Here is a 12,900-nt window from a genome sequence, read left to right on the forward strand (position 1 = left end):
AGGGAGGAGATGTGGGGCACCAGTCTAGCACTACTGGGAAACGAGAATGAATGCTGGCCCCAGCAACAGAGGCCAGGATATGGGGTTACCTGGCTTAGCTGCATGGGGGCATCATTCTAATATTGTATTATAACATTTTTATTTCTCTGTCCTACCTCAAAATACAAACCAATGTTTTGCTGTAATCCTTTATGTTAAAAAAAAAAAATTATTTTCAGCTGGCAAAGTCAAGGTTTAAGACCTTAAAAACCAGCAGTGCAATATTAGTGTGTCCCTCTTGTACATTAGGCAACCTAATACAGCCTGTATTAAGATGACTACTTGCTATTCTTTCCCCCTACTTATTCTTGTGTGCATGTTTTCTTTCACGGCTGTGGTATGAATCTTTCCCGGCACATGTCTTTAATTCAAAAATAGTACATAGGGCTGATTCTTCCCCCACTGATTATGAGTGCAATTAAATGTATTTTTTCAAATGATGTTCTTAATATTCATTACCAACGTCATTCAGAGCTCTAGACTGCAGCTCAGACTCATATGTACACCTGTTCTGCCAGAGATTTTTTAATGGGATCCCCCTCTGTTTAAAGGTTGGCCAAATATCATAACAAGCAATCCATTTAAATCCCATAATATTGAATGATATATTAAATTACTCACCTGGCAACCTTGGAACACTTACGGAAGTAGAGGAATGAAGAGCAGGTGCTCATCTCAGTATAGCAGGGGTATTTCTATGCTTTTTGCAGTTTGTGATGAGTAATTAAAAGCTGTGGGTTTTTTCCTGAAACTGAAAGCAAAAAACAAAGATAGGCCTGTATAAATAGAGATTCTTGAGAGTTTCATAGTTTTAAGCCTAACTAACCAAAAAGCAAACAAACTTACAGCCTCACTTGGGAAGAAATAGATGAGAATGCTAGGAAGCAAAGCATAAAGCCCAGTATAAATTGTGTGACTGCATACATTATACAAGTAAAAATGATACTCTGTTAGAGAGAATGCACAGTTTATATATGGAATAAGAGTTTGCTATGACAAAACCAGCTACACACATTAGCAAGAGGGCTATTCAGACAAATAGGACCCCAGGACCTGATCAGCTGAAAACACTGAAATGTAGCAACCTATACTATTTTCATTACTTGCAACCCAGGACAGGGTGGAGGGTGGTGGGGGCGGTGTGCACAGCGGAACCAAATGAAAAAACCACAACCCCTTGGGGACTGTGACATTCCACTGACTTTACCCACTGCTGAAGGGAAGTTTTGGTCCCCACCAGCAATCCACCAGATACTGACCAAGGGAGACAGCTGGGGAAGTTTTGGCTGAATTTATCATCAAAATATATCTTCTACAGGAATTAAGCAAGTAAATATATAGATCAAATCTTGGATAAATAAACACCTCATCGTTTGTCAGCAGTTTGCATTGTATTTCTCTCACACACTTTTACATAACTCAAACAACTGAAGCATATTAAGAGAGTTGTATCTGTTCTAGACTCATGGCCCATTTATTTCTTTTCTGGGCACTATTTTTCCCCAATTGTCCCTCAAACTGAATAGCTCCCCAACAGCCTCTGTATAGATATTGTTTCTGCACCTGATTACAAAAGGACAAAGGCAGAATTTGACTTGAGGAGGAACCAGGAAGATGAAATTCCTTTTACAAGATTATGTAGAATGAAGATATTTATTTAAAATACTCAGGAAGATAAAAGAATGGAAAAGAAAGTCCCCAGGGTATGATTGCCCTGAGCTTGGGATAGGTGCAATGAAAAAAAAATGTTATCTATCAGTGACAGCTTTCAAACTATGGATGAATAGTCTGTTAAAAAATAATAGTAGTCCTCCACTTCTTGGGAGGTTGAAGAGCCTTCAACCTTGTTTATGTTGGGGATCAGCCCTGATTTCAGCAACTGATAACCAGCAATTTGTTTGCTCCCATGTGACCTCAACTGCAAACAGGCAAAACCCCTGGTGAACTTCCAAACTAAGTTTCTCTGACATATACCACAAGGAGGGAAGTGGATGAGTCCCTCCACTTCCATGGAAACAGCTCCAGCATCCCACGCAGTAAGGACAAAAGCAGGGGACAGAGCAGTGCTTCAGCAACCTAGTCCAACCCAGGATAACAACAGGCAGTAAAAGGACCCTTGGGTGACACAGGAGAAACTGCTGCACTTCAGGAATTTTCTTCACAATCTCTTTCAAAGCCCTCCAAATTATTTTTCCTGGCACATCCCCAAATGTTCTTCTTAAAAGTATACCAGGTACTCAAAAAATATAATAGTTCATCTCGGCCAAGCAAAGGTCCATCCAGACTAGTGCCTTGCCTTGGATGATGGTCAACAGGTACAACATGAAGACAAACTCACGGTGATACAGGTGGAAGACTGTCACTGCTGATCTAATCCAACTAATGTGATCGAACAAGCAGGGCTCTGCCTCATTGGGTGAAATGACTAAAGCACAACAGGCAAGATGTGTTTCACCCTCTGACTCCAGGAAACCGTTGTGCAAATACTCTGTGTGGCAAGGCTGTCTTTACATGGCCCATGTGACTGAATACAGTAAAAAGCCCCAAGTCTCTCCTGGTGAAACTGCACTGCACCCAGTGGGCTTACACTAGACACAAACTGGTTTACAAACCTAATGATCTTTCATGAAGGAATGGTCAATGGGACCGTAGCAAGAAAGAAATAGGGAGAGAGGGGTCATTCCTGAAACTGAAATGATGTTCTTTGTTACCAGATCTGTGCTCTGTACACCTGAGGCCTGCATCAGCTCTTGTACCCATTCATCTCACATCACTGTAACCCCACTGACATTAGCAGATTAATCGTGAGGAAGGTAAGTGTAAGACCTGTGACAGCTATGACTGGCCACCCAAGGCTGGCAATATCTGAGTCTTTTATTTCACATAAAGCAACATGAAGGGGATGGTCTAAAGCCTAAATAAAACACAGAGCACAGCTGCCAATGCCTTGGAAAATAGCATTTTGAAGCAGAAGAGAGGTTTTACACCCTCAACCTTTTAATTAATCTGATGGATTATCTAACTCTAGATGATGTTGTTCCAAAATACTGCTCCAATACCTATGAGTAACTGTGCCACTAATAAATAAACAACTTTTTTTTTTTTTGGGGGGTGGGGGGGGTGGGGGGTGTGGGGGTGGGCCAGGGGCAATCCATGTAACATCTCTATAGTTTATATAATACTCTCCTGGACAAATATTCATAGATGAGCAGTTACATCAGGTGGTCTGTGTCTTTTCTGCTCAAACAAAAATCAATATATTCAGCTGCAAAATACCAACTATCAACATTTCTCACAAACCACCATCTAAATCTTCTCAGTTGACTTTCTCAATTGAAAACAGTGTTGAAAGCACTGTTAAACACTGCTAATAGTTCTAAGACTTCCTTGGCTTTCACCCATCTTGGAGCTTTTGCCACAGGATTCATTTATTAGCCTCTTGTTGGATCCGGATGAGATGCTGGTACTAGACGAACAACAGGGGAATGACACAAACGATGAAACAAAATACAAGTAACTGTTTCAAAAAGCCTTTCAAATATAATACAAAGATCTGAGTAGAAAGTCAACAATGTAATTCATTCATACATTCCCCCAAAGACAAACACGGAGCATAGAACTGGGGGGTTTTTTCAGTTTTGGTTTGTGATTAGTGCTTTTTTTTTTTTTAAAAGTGTGTAGTATAACACACGCACACACACTACCAGGAACTGCTTTGTCTGATTTGGCACTTGACTGTGGATTCCTGCTCTGTGGACTGGATATGGGAATAAAAATGGCAAATGATGAAAACAAGCAGTCCTCTGACTTCTGCAACTCTCGCTGTAAAAAGAGACAAAAATGATACTCCAGTGAACTGCAGGCTTTACGGCTCTTACGACTGCTAAGCAAATCCAGAAGTAAAGAGGAATGGCAGCTGACCCGGTTCTTCAGCTGGGAGAGCTCTCTAGCAACACAGCATCACCTGACACAGGATTTTGTCCCAAATACATCAATGAGAGATGAAGCTTCATGGTACTTGAGAGAACAGTTGTACCTAAAGGGCACCTCAAAGCTACAAGTTTACTTACAAACTGAAGCATGAATTATGCTTCTCTCTCTTTGATTATGTTATCCCAACCACATTCAGTAAACAAATACCAGCACATCTTGAAATCTCTAACCCTGTACCAAATGAAGTCCCAAAGGCCTATAAGACATGGGTTAATGAACCAGCCAAGTGCAAGATGATGTCTACCATTTCACATCAGGTTAACATCTCCACATCTGCTGGGCAAGTTGATGGTAAACACAGACTTCTTAGCAGAGATACTGATGATTAATTCTTTATTCCCACTAAATTAACAAAGATCCCTGACGCAGTTGAATAGTACACTCATTAGACAAGTACAATAGATATGCTGCAGGGGTAAGATGAAGGACTTTAATTATCCTAATTTGGTCAAGATTGTTTGAATATCTTGCCTTTAGAGAGTAAAGAAGCCTAAGGGAATTTGGTCCCAAATCCCACATCTAAATTCTTTAGACTTACTTAAAAATCTAGTTCATGAACCTTGGAGTAAGCCTCCTAAGTATCTTTTGAGACACTTGTCTGAGCGTCTGAGGGCTTAGTACTTAGCCACTTTGTGGATGTTCATCATACCTGAGCAAAAATGGCTGCCCAAATAAGGAAAATGTGGAGGACACAGTCAACAGTGATTCACTAGGTTGACATTCTCCCTATTGTTGTTTGAGTCCTCACAAAACGGGGTGGAGAATTAGGGAACTAATAGGCATAAGGTCAATGAGCTGTTCTATGAACACCACCACTGATGAAACCAAGTTCCCTCCAGATGTATGCCCTACATCCCTCAATTACAACCACTTTCCTTTGTAATCACAGAACCCCTCAGTTCCCTTCCATGTGCTCATCTGTTAACCTGCACAAGCAATAGCACATGCTGCATCTGATTTGGAGCTACATGTACTGACTGGTCTCAGGCTGGGTAAGGGGTTGATCATTAAGTTTAGTCCTTCACTTTAATAGGAGGGAATAGAGCATTCTAACAGGAATAAGGCACGAGTAGGAGTCTCTCTTTTCCAACGAGCTATTGACAGTCATTAAAATTCTGTAGGAAGGAATAATGATATGCCATTTGTCATAAAGTCTTGATTCCTAGAAACCAGACATTGTGTAAGCTGAAGAGGAATTATTGTGGAATGGACAAAAGCACGTCTTCATAAAAACAAAGTCAAAGGGCCATTCAGAGAATCCCATTTTCCTGTTCTTAAAGCTAATTTGATTAGTTGCCCTAGAGGTAGGGTTAGTTACTCACCATCAACAACAATTATCATAAATACTTTTCATTTTTAAGTCTCTGAGTTAATTCAGTGCCATCTGAGCCACCCCCACAGAGAACATGGATTCTGGCAACAAAGGTATCTTGTTGCCAGCTCCCTGCCAAGTGTTATAGAAAAAAATGCATTTTTTTTCTGACTGAGCATCATGCACAGCACATTCCAGATGGCAAGGAAGAAATGGAGAAGACCTAGTCAGCAAGGATTTAACTGGGGAAGGTGCTTTGCACCCACAAATTTGACAGGATCCAACAGAAGCTGCACCACCCATCAGAAACTCCACAGATCAAGTTTCTTTAAAAGGAACCTGTGAACATCTTGCTAGAATTTCTCCTGTGGAAAGTGTAAAAATGGAAAGTGACAAACCAGAATTCTAGCAATCTATCAATCAGCAGTAGAAAGACACTTTAAGGTTTTCATTTATTACCTTCTCAGTTTTGGTTTGGGTTTTTTTGTGGGGGTTTTTTTTTTGGTCTATACAGTATTATCCAGCACAATGCAATCCAGAGCACTATTCGGTGTTTCTAGGTACTACTGTACTACATACAGCATATACATCATCAGAGAAGGGCACAGAATGGCTACATGCCAAGACCATCAAAGCATAGAGCCACCTCCATTAGAATAAGAGGTTCTCCTTCAGTTTGTCAGATTAAGAGCATTTGCGTTACACTCATGAATCTTTGTGGCAATAAATACTTCCTACACCTGGCATGTTGTTACAATGGCAAAGTTTGACTTAATCCTGTCCCTGGTGCCCATAGCCTCAGGTAGAAGCTCTGAAGGCCCAAATAAGCCTAGCCTGTTTTCAAGCATCCAGTTCACTAGAGTTTGGATGCTTTATCTGTCTGTATTACCTGCTGGTTGTCCTAATAAGCTGTAATGCAGTGTTGGCTAGAAGATTTCCACAAATCCAAAGGGATTTATTAAATGCCAGCAATGAAATGCAGAAACAAATTTAAGAAATCAAAACTATCTTTGTGTTGACTTTCTTAGCTGCAGAATATGGGTAAGAGGAGAGACAGGCCTTTATATTTTCATTATGGCTATCTAATTTTGTGGCTTGACTCCCAGCAAAGGATTATGTCCCTTGAACAGCTGGTAAAGTTACTGCTACTCCAGCATCTGAGTACCATTGGAGCGTAAAGGCTGTGACTATCTTCTCTGTATCTCCTGAGATGCTCCGCACAAATGGAATATATATCTGCATCCATCTAGGCAGGAACAATTTTCATTAGTCAGGTTTACATTGCCTTTCACAGTGCCATAAGGTGACAAAACTGTAAGAGAAAACAGCGCCTAATGCTGTTAATCCCTAGTAAAAGCACCAAGAAGAAAATCTGATCAGCCTGTTACATTAAATAGCTTAAGGATGAGATTAATTCGGTGACATGGCTAGGACACACAAGACAGTAAAATACAATAGGGAATTTACCCCAGAGCCTGTCAGGATACTCACTACAATCATGGATGTGAAGATCTATGTTATTGATGGATTTAAGAAAGGGAGGAATCATTCTATGGATGGGACCTGCAGAGAGAATTTAAGCTTATTATGGGTGTAAAGCAACCCCAGAGAAAGCACTTCGGAAGGGCTGTTCATCATGTCCAGAGCCATGAACAATTATATTGCATATTCTTCCCCTCAGACCCAGCAACATGTGAACCAGCATTCCCTGCCCATTCAGTGACCAGGGAAGAAGGGAAAGCACAGGACAGAGCATTGGCAAAGTTAACTACAGCAGAGGTAGAAGTGTGAAGGATTGAACCAGTGGGGCTTCACCCATCTGTGAACCATAGTGCCTTAAATTTAGCTACAGGCAGGATACCAGGCTTGAAATCTTAATGATCTGCATTGATGTGGCAAATCTCACATTGCTAGAGAAAACAAAGAACAGGGAAGAGCCCCTTGGGGCACAATGGGAATCCTCAATAACAGCAAATCCACTCATCCAAAGGAAAGTTTCCACGTTGTATGGAGCTCTCACCTTCCCCAGCAGTAGCTGGCCATTCAGCTGTGGACCTTAGAAGACGAGAACATTGCACATTGTGTAACTGTTGAAATTTCGTTATACCATTAGAGCTGATGACAGAATTCACAATTTATTATAGGGCTAGGAAACCAATACAAGCCTTCTGTTATGAGCAAAGCTAAAATCAGACTGGAACTTTTCCCAGAGTATGGGATGAACAAGAGGAGCCTGAAGCTGAGTTGTCACCACCTTCAAATACAGATGACTTAATTAAAATAAAAAAGAACATATCTGATTTGACTGTTTTTCCCCCTTACCCCAAAGTCAGCAAATTGGAAAGTGAACACAATTTATCTTACTGAAGAAGCACATGTCCAGATGAATCCAAGGGAGGGGCTGGAGAGGCTTGGTAATGAACCCTTCTTTGTACATGTTGGGAGCCTAGTTCCTGCTTACGTTCTGACTGCTCCCTGCTGCATTGGGATTAAACAGAAGCCTTCAGCTGGGTGTAAATACCATTTATTCCCTCACTGAGATTCCTCTACACTGCCACAGCAATGCAACTTGCTTTACTGTTGGTCCGTACCAGTAAAACAGCAGTAGTAGAAGTACACCAGCCAGGGATGAGGATCAGTCCTAGCAAGGATACAGTTACACCAGTATCAGGGCATCTCACACCAACAAAACTTATTCCACTCCCTCAAATAGACTAAGATATCCTTGGAGAAGCACTTTCATCTCTGGGCAGATCTGTCCACCCTGTATATACTGCACCCCGCAGAGGGCAACCTCAAAGCCCTCTTCAAAACCAGCTTCATGACCATACAAGCAGCAAATGAGTACAGAGAGGTGCTGACACAGCTGAAACATGTAGACCTGAGCATGCCTGGACACATAAAGGAGGTTAGCGGACCGTCAAACATGTCTGACAGGCTGTCCACAAACCAGTCCTGTGGACACAAGATGTGCAGTAGATATGTGCTACTACAGTTAAGACAGTGTACAGGCAAACAGAGGCAAAACTGTAAAAATCAGTTAAGGTTAGGCAATACATACATCATGGATCAGCCCTATAAATTTTAAGGGCAACTGATTCTGCAAAGAACCTTCTTAAGGCAAATACAATTATCCACTGCAGAGAACCTATCTCTTCAGGGTCCCTGAAATCACCAAAGTCCTCCTTTGAACCCTCAGAGTCATGTTTAAGAGACTCACACTGGCCCTAAGCAGGGCAAGAAAGACGCACTCTATTACAAAAGATCCTTTTCATTTTCTCCTCAACATCCTACTCCTGGATCTAGCACAAGCCAGTTTTGTAATAGACAAGTTAATACGCCTGTGCAAAGTGCACTAACTCTTCACATTAAAAAAAAACCCACACACTTTTATTTATACAGTACACAGTTGCCATATGAACTGACAGTTAAGACAAAAACACTCAGCAAGTTAATGATTTTTTTTTTCCTTTCTGTGAAGCATCTACAACATTAAATCCCATCTGAATCTCAGCCTTGCCTTATTTAAACAATTCAGCTCCTTTTGTCTCCCATTTGTACTGCACTTTGTGCGTCATTCTGGGTTGTTTCACTGCCTATTGCACAATTACAAGTGTTCAAACATATAGACGGCAAGAATAGCTTAGCTTGTTTCGGTTACCTTACAATCAATACCTCTGCCTCAGGCACCGAAGAATGTATGAGAAAATGAGTTTTCTGTTTTTATAAACTTTGTCTATCTTCAAGCTCTCTTTGATCCATTCTTCTATACAAATGAATAGGGTGGGGCCATTACAGAACAAGTAGAGACAACAACAACGTTCTGTTAGACTGAATCTCAGAGGTGACCACACCAAAGGCCACCTTCTTAATGATTGTGCTTTTATTTTCCAATTGCTTTGGAATCTTTATTCTCCCTTCCCAAACTGAACAAATGCAAGCTTTGTGATATCTGTTCCTTTTCATTTCGTGGCAGTGATCGTTTTTTTGCTTTGATCTGATCCAGTACACAATGCTGTGAAGGTACTGTCTGCTAACATAGGAGTAACTATGCAGTTAAAGATTGCTGGAAGTGAAAGCTATTTGTGGGGGTGTTTTTTGATAACATGGTAATTCAGACCATATCCTTACCCAAAACAACTGGGAGAGAAACAGCGTATTAGAATGCTGAAAAAACTGTTAGAGCAGTTTCACCACAAAAGACTGTGGTTTACATAAATGAGGATTTACAAGCCTGAGGAAGAATTGCAGACATTTCAAAAAAAAAAAATGTTGTGCCGCTTTTAAGCGGTTTAGCTCCTTTTCAATCCAGCCAAAAAAAGTAGTTATATCTCCAGCGTGCCAACCCTTTTGGAAAACCAGCATTTTTATCAGCTCTGTAGACTTGAAAAAATCTCCTTTAAAAATCAAAGATTATTTTGATCACCTTTTGGCTGAAATAACAAGAGTTTGCAAGAATACATACAAAGAGCAAAACATGAAGGAAAACCATAAAGAGGTGGTACAGAATTCCTTTACACCACAAGATATTTCACATGCAAAACTCAGTCTTCAGCCTGTGTCTAAACATCAACACGGAGGGCTTCCATCTCATCGTCTTCCTCTAGCACTAAAAGGCAGCAATATCATTAATCCACTTACAGCTGGCTCTGAGAAATACATCTTTCAGTTCAATCTGTGGAAGCACAGTTGAGCACACTGCTGTCCGTATTCCCTCACTGAAACCTCTCCTGGAGTTCAGTTTGAGCTTGATCTTTCTCCCATTGATGTTGTGAAAAATCTCCCTCTGATGTTGGTATGGCCAGGAGGGGTTGGCATGTGTAGAGATCTAATGAATTGTGGGTGGTTGCTCTATCTTTTGTGCTTTGTTAGGCGTTTAGTAGGTATTTTTTGCTGTTTTGCCAGTTTCCAATTTCACTGGGGTATGTTGCAGTTTTTAATGGAAAATAACTGTTGTGTTTGATTGCATGTTGTGAAACGCCCAAAGGCTTTCACATACAAGCATCCTATAAAAATGCATTTGTCCCTTATTATTAATAATAATAATGCCACTGGATCAAGAGCGGTCTAGGCTCTACATATGGCCCCGGCAATCTTGAGCCACCCAGGTTGGATGATTTTTGTCGATTTGTCTACAATGCCAGGGGGTGTTAAATTTGAGCTTTGTGGCTGAATATTGCTGACTATGTAGCCTGGACGAGAAGGACCACTGTAATTCCCTGTATATTATCAGTGTGCAGGTCATTCAAAGACTTACTTCTAATCCAAGGTCTTAATTCAAGTGAATGGGAAGCTACCATGCCAAGCATGTAAGGCATAATCATAAGCTTGTTACTGTCCATTCACATTAGCTACTTATAAGTTCACACACAATATCATTATATTAAAAAAAATCCAACCTTCAAAAGCAACTCTTGGGTTAAAAGCTGCTAACAGTACTAGCAGGCTATTTGTTGATGAAGTTATGCTGTATTTCAAATATATTTGTTGATTACAGTTATCAAAGACTCATGTAAATACACACATATGTTCCTGGCAGCTGTTTGCTAGTTTGGAAATGTAAGAACCACTAGGAAGAAGTGAGTTTGAGCTTTTACCACAAGCGGATGCAAGGTAATATGGGTCAAATAGTTTGAGGTGGGGAATAAAATCAAGTCCAGAATGCTGACTTCAGCTCATCAATGATTTATGAGATCACATTACTTTCTTTCCTTACTAAGAGTTGGACAACTGCCAAGGATTTGTAAAAAGGTTTCATGAATTTTAGCACAAATGACAGTTTCTCAGAAAAATTCTCCCAGAATGGTTTCATTTGCTATGCATTATTAGCCTGTTAAAAAAAAAAATAGGTTCAGGCATCAAGACTTCAAGAAAAATTGTGTCACCCAGCAGGTAATGCAAAGAGCAGTAATTTGAACAGGATCTTCATTAATGCCTATAGTCCGATAACCATTATGGTGAGTTGATGGAGGGGGGCAGGAACAGGGTGAATTTGGTCATCTTCTCTTAGCAAAACACTCCTATCTCATGTATAATTGCAACTGATCTGGACTTCTGGTCAGATGGCACTTCCAACAGGGACCATAGTCCCTGCCTCTGACTGAGCTATTGGAGCCGTAACAGCACCTACCCCACAGGAGAGGTACTTCTCCCTGGCTATGGGACAAGAGTGAATACCAGAAGTAGGATTCATCTCATAACTTTGGACAACTAGAATTCTAGAGTGTGATTTATCAGACCCATTTAAAAGTTTGCTTCAGCATGAATGTCATTCTAGAAATGCTTCTTTCTGTACATTGACTAAAATGGAGCCCAGAGGGACATACTCAGGTGGGGGCATCTACATCATAAGATCTGATATTTGGTCAGCTGGATCCCAGACAGGTGAATGTGCTGCAACTTCCTTGTGCCATTTCAGAACCTGGAGAAAAAAAAAAAATTTTATACCAACAATAAATTTTTCAACTGTCATTTCCTGGATTTTTTTGTTCCTTGAGAATTTGTGAACATTAGTTATTTTGCCCCAGCTCAGACAAATGTAAATTTTCATAAGGAGAAAAAGTTCTTATTTTTGCTCAGCCCTACTTGTAAAGGATTGTTCAGTCAGATGTGCTTTAAAGGTCCTTTAAGAGCTTCACTTTATAAAATCAGTACTAAGTTCTAGCTGCTGCAAATGAAAAAATATTTCTCCCAGATAGCACCAATATTTGAACATTATCTAAATCTCTCTGCTTCCTAAGATCCCACTCTACTAGGAAGTATAATACCTGATGACACTATCATATAATGACATACAGACAGTGCCAAAGGTGTGGAGTTAGACCTTGCTGTTTGGTTCTGTCTGTAACACTCTTCGATATTATATACTGTGGCTAGCCAATTCTCCTTTAAGATATCATTGCCTTCACCTTGAATGCTTTCAGACAGTGATTTGAAAGAAGTGGTAATGCCTTAACAGAGCCAGGTGACCAGAACAGAATACTAAATTCATAGCACCAGCACGGTACAATTTTCAGGGGACTTTGAGCAGAAAGTTACTGAACCAAATGAATTGGTAACTTACAGACAAGAAGCATCATCCTGCTAAGACTGTCCAAGGACACATCCATCTAGTAACTCATGATGTGTTCACATTTACTTCCGTCAACACTTGCTGCTCTGAGGATTCCAAACTGTGTGTAGAAATGCGCCATGAGCAAATGTTAGCTTACACAACTTTATGCAGCCTAAATTATGGTACAAAGTCACTCATGGCATAAACATTTTGTTTACACAGTCCTAGAGTTAACTATAATGATCAGATACAGGACAAGAACATAGATCCGAAAAGGACCAAAATACTAAATTCCACCAAAATCCAAGACTGTGGATCCACAACCATTGATTCAGCTGCTACTTAATGCCTATATTCTACAGGTGCCTCCATATATGAATTTCCAGTTGTCAGGACACCTAAAGCTCTGCTTCTCCATGTGCCAGGAAGCACCTCAGCCTCAACAGGGCTGAATATCTCCTACCTAAATCAAGCAAAATCGAAAAGTTGGTCTATCTTCTGC

The 12,900-nt window shown here is 40.5% G+C and overlaps 1 long non-coding RNA gene across 1 annotated transcript; it reads right to left on the reverse strand.

Moving 5' to 3' along the window:
* Nucleotides 1–660: 660 nt before the first annotated feature.
* LOC142053066 (uncharacterized) lies at nucleotides 661–12,470 on the reverse strand. The gene is made up of 3 exons (XR_012659080.1): nucleotides 12,408–12,470; nucleotides 11,671–11,765; nucleotides 661–790 (listed from the first exon to the last, which is right to left on the reverse strand). It is a non-coding gene; the product is annotated as an uncharacterized LOC142053066 (long non-coding RNA).
* Nucleotides 12,471–12,900: the final 430 nt, after the last annotated feature.

This window comes from Phalacrocorax aristotelis, chromosome 2 (assembly GCF_949628215.1).
Source record: "Phalacrocorax aristotelis chromosome 2, bGulAri2.1, whole genome shotgun sequence".
Taxonomy (NCBI): Eukaryota; Metazoa; Chordata; class Aves; order Suliformes; family Phalacrocoracidae; genus Phalacrocorax; species Phalacrocorax aristotelis.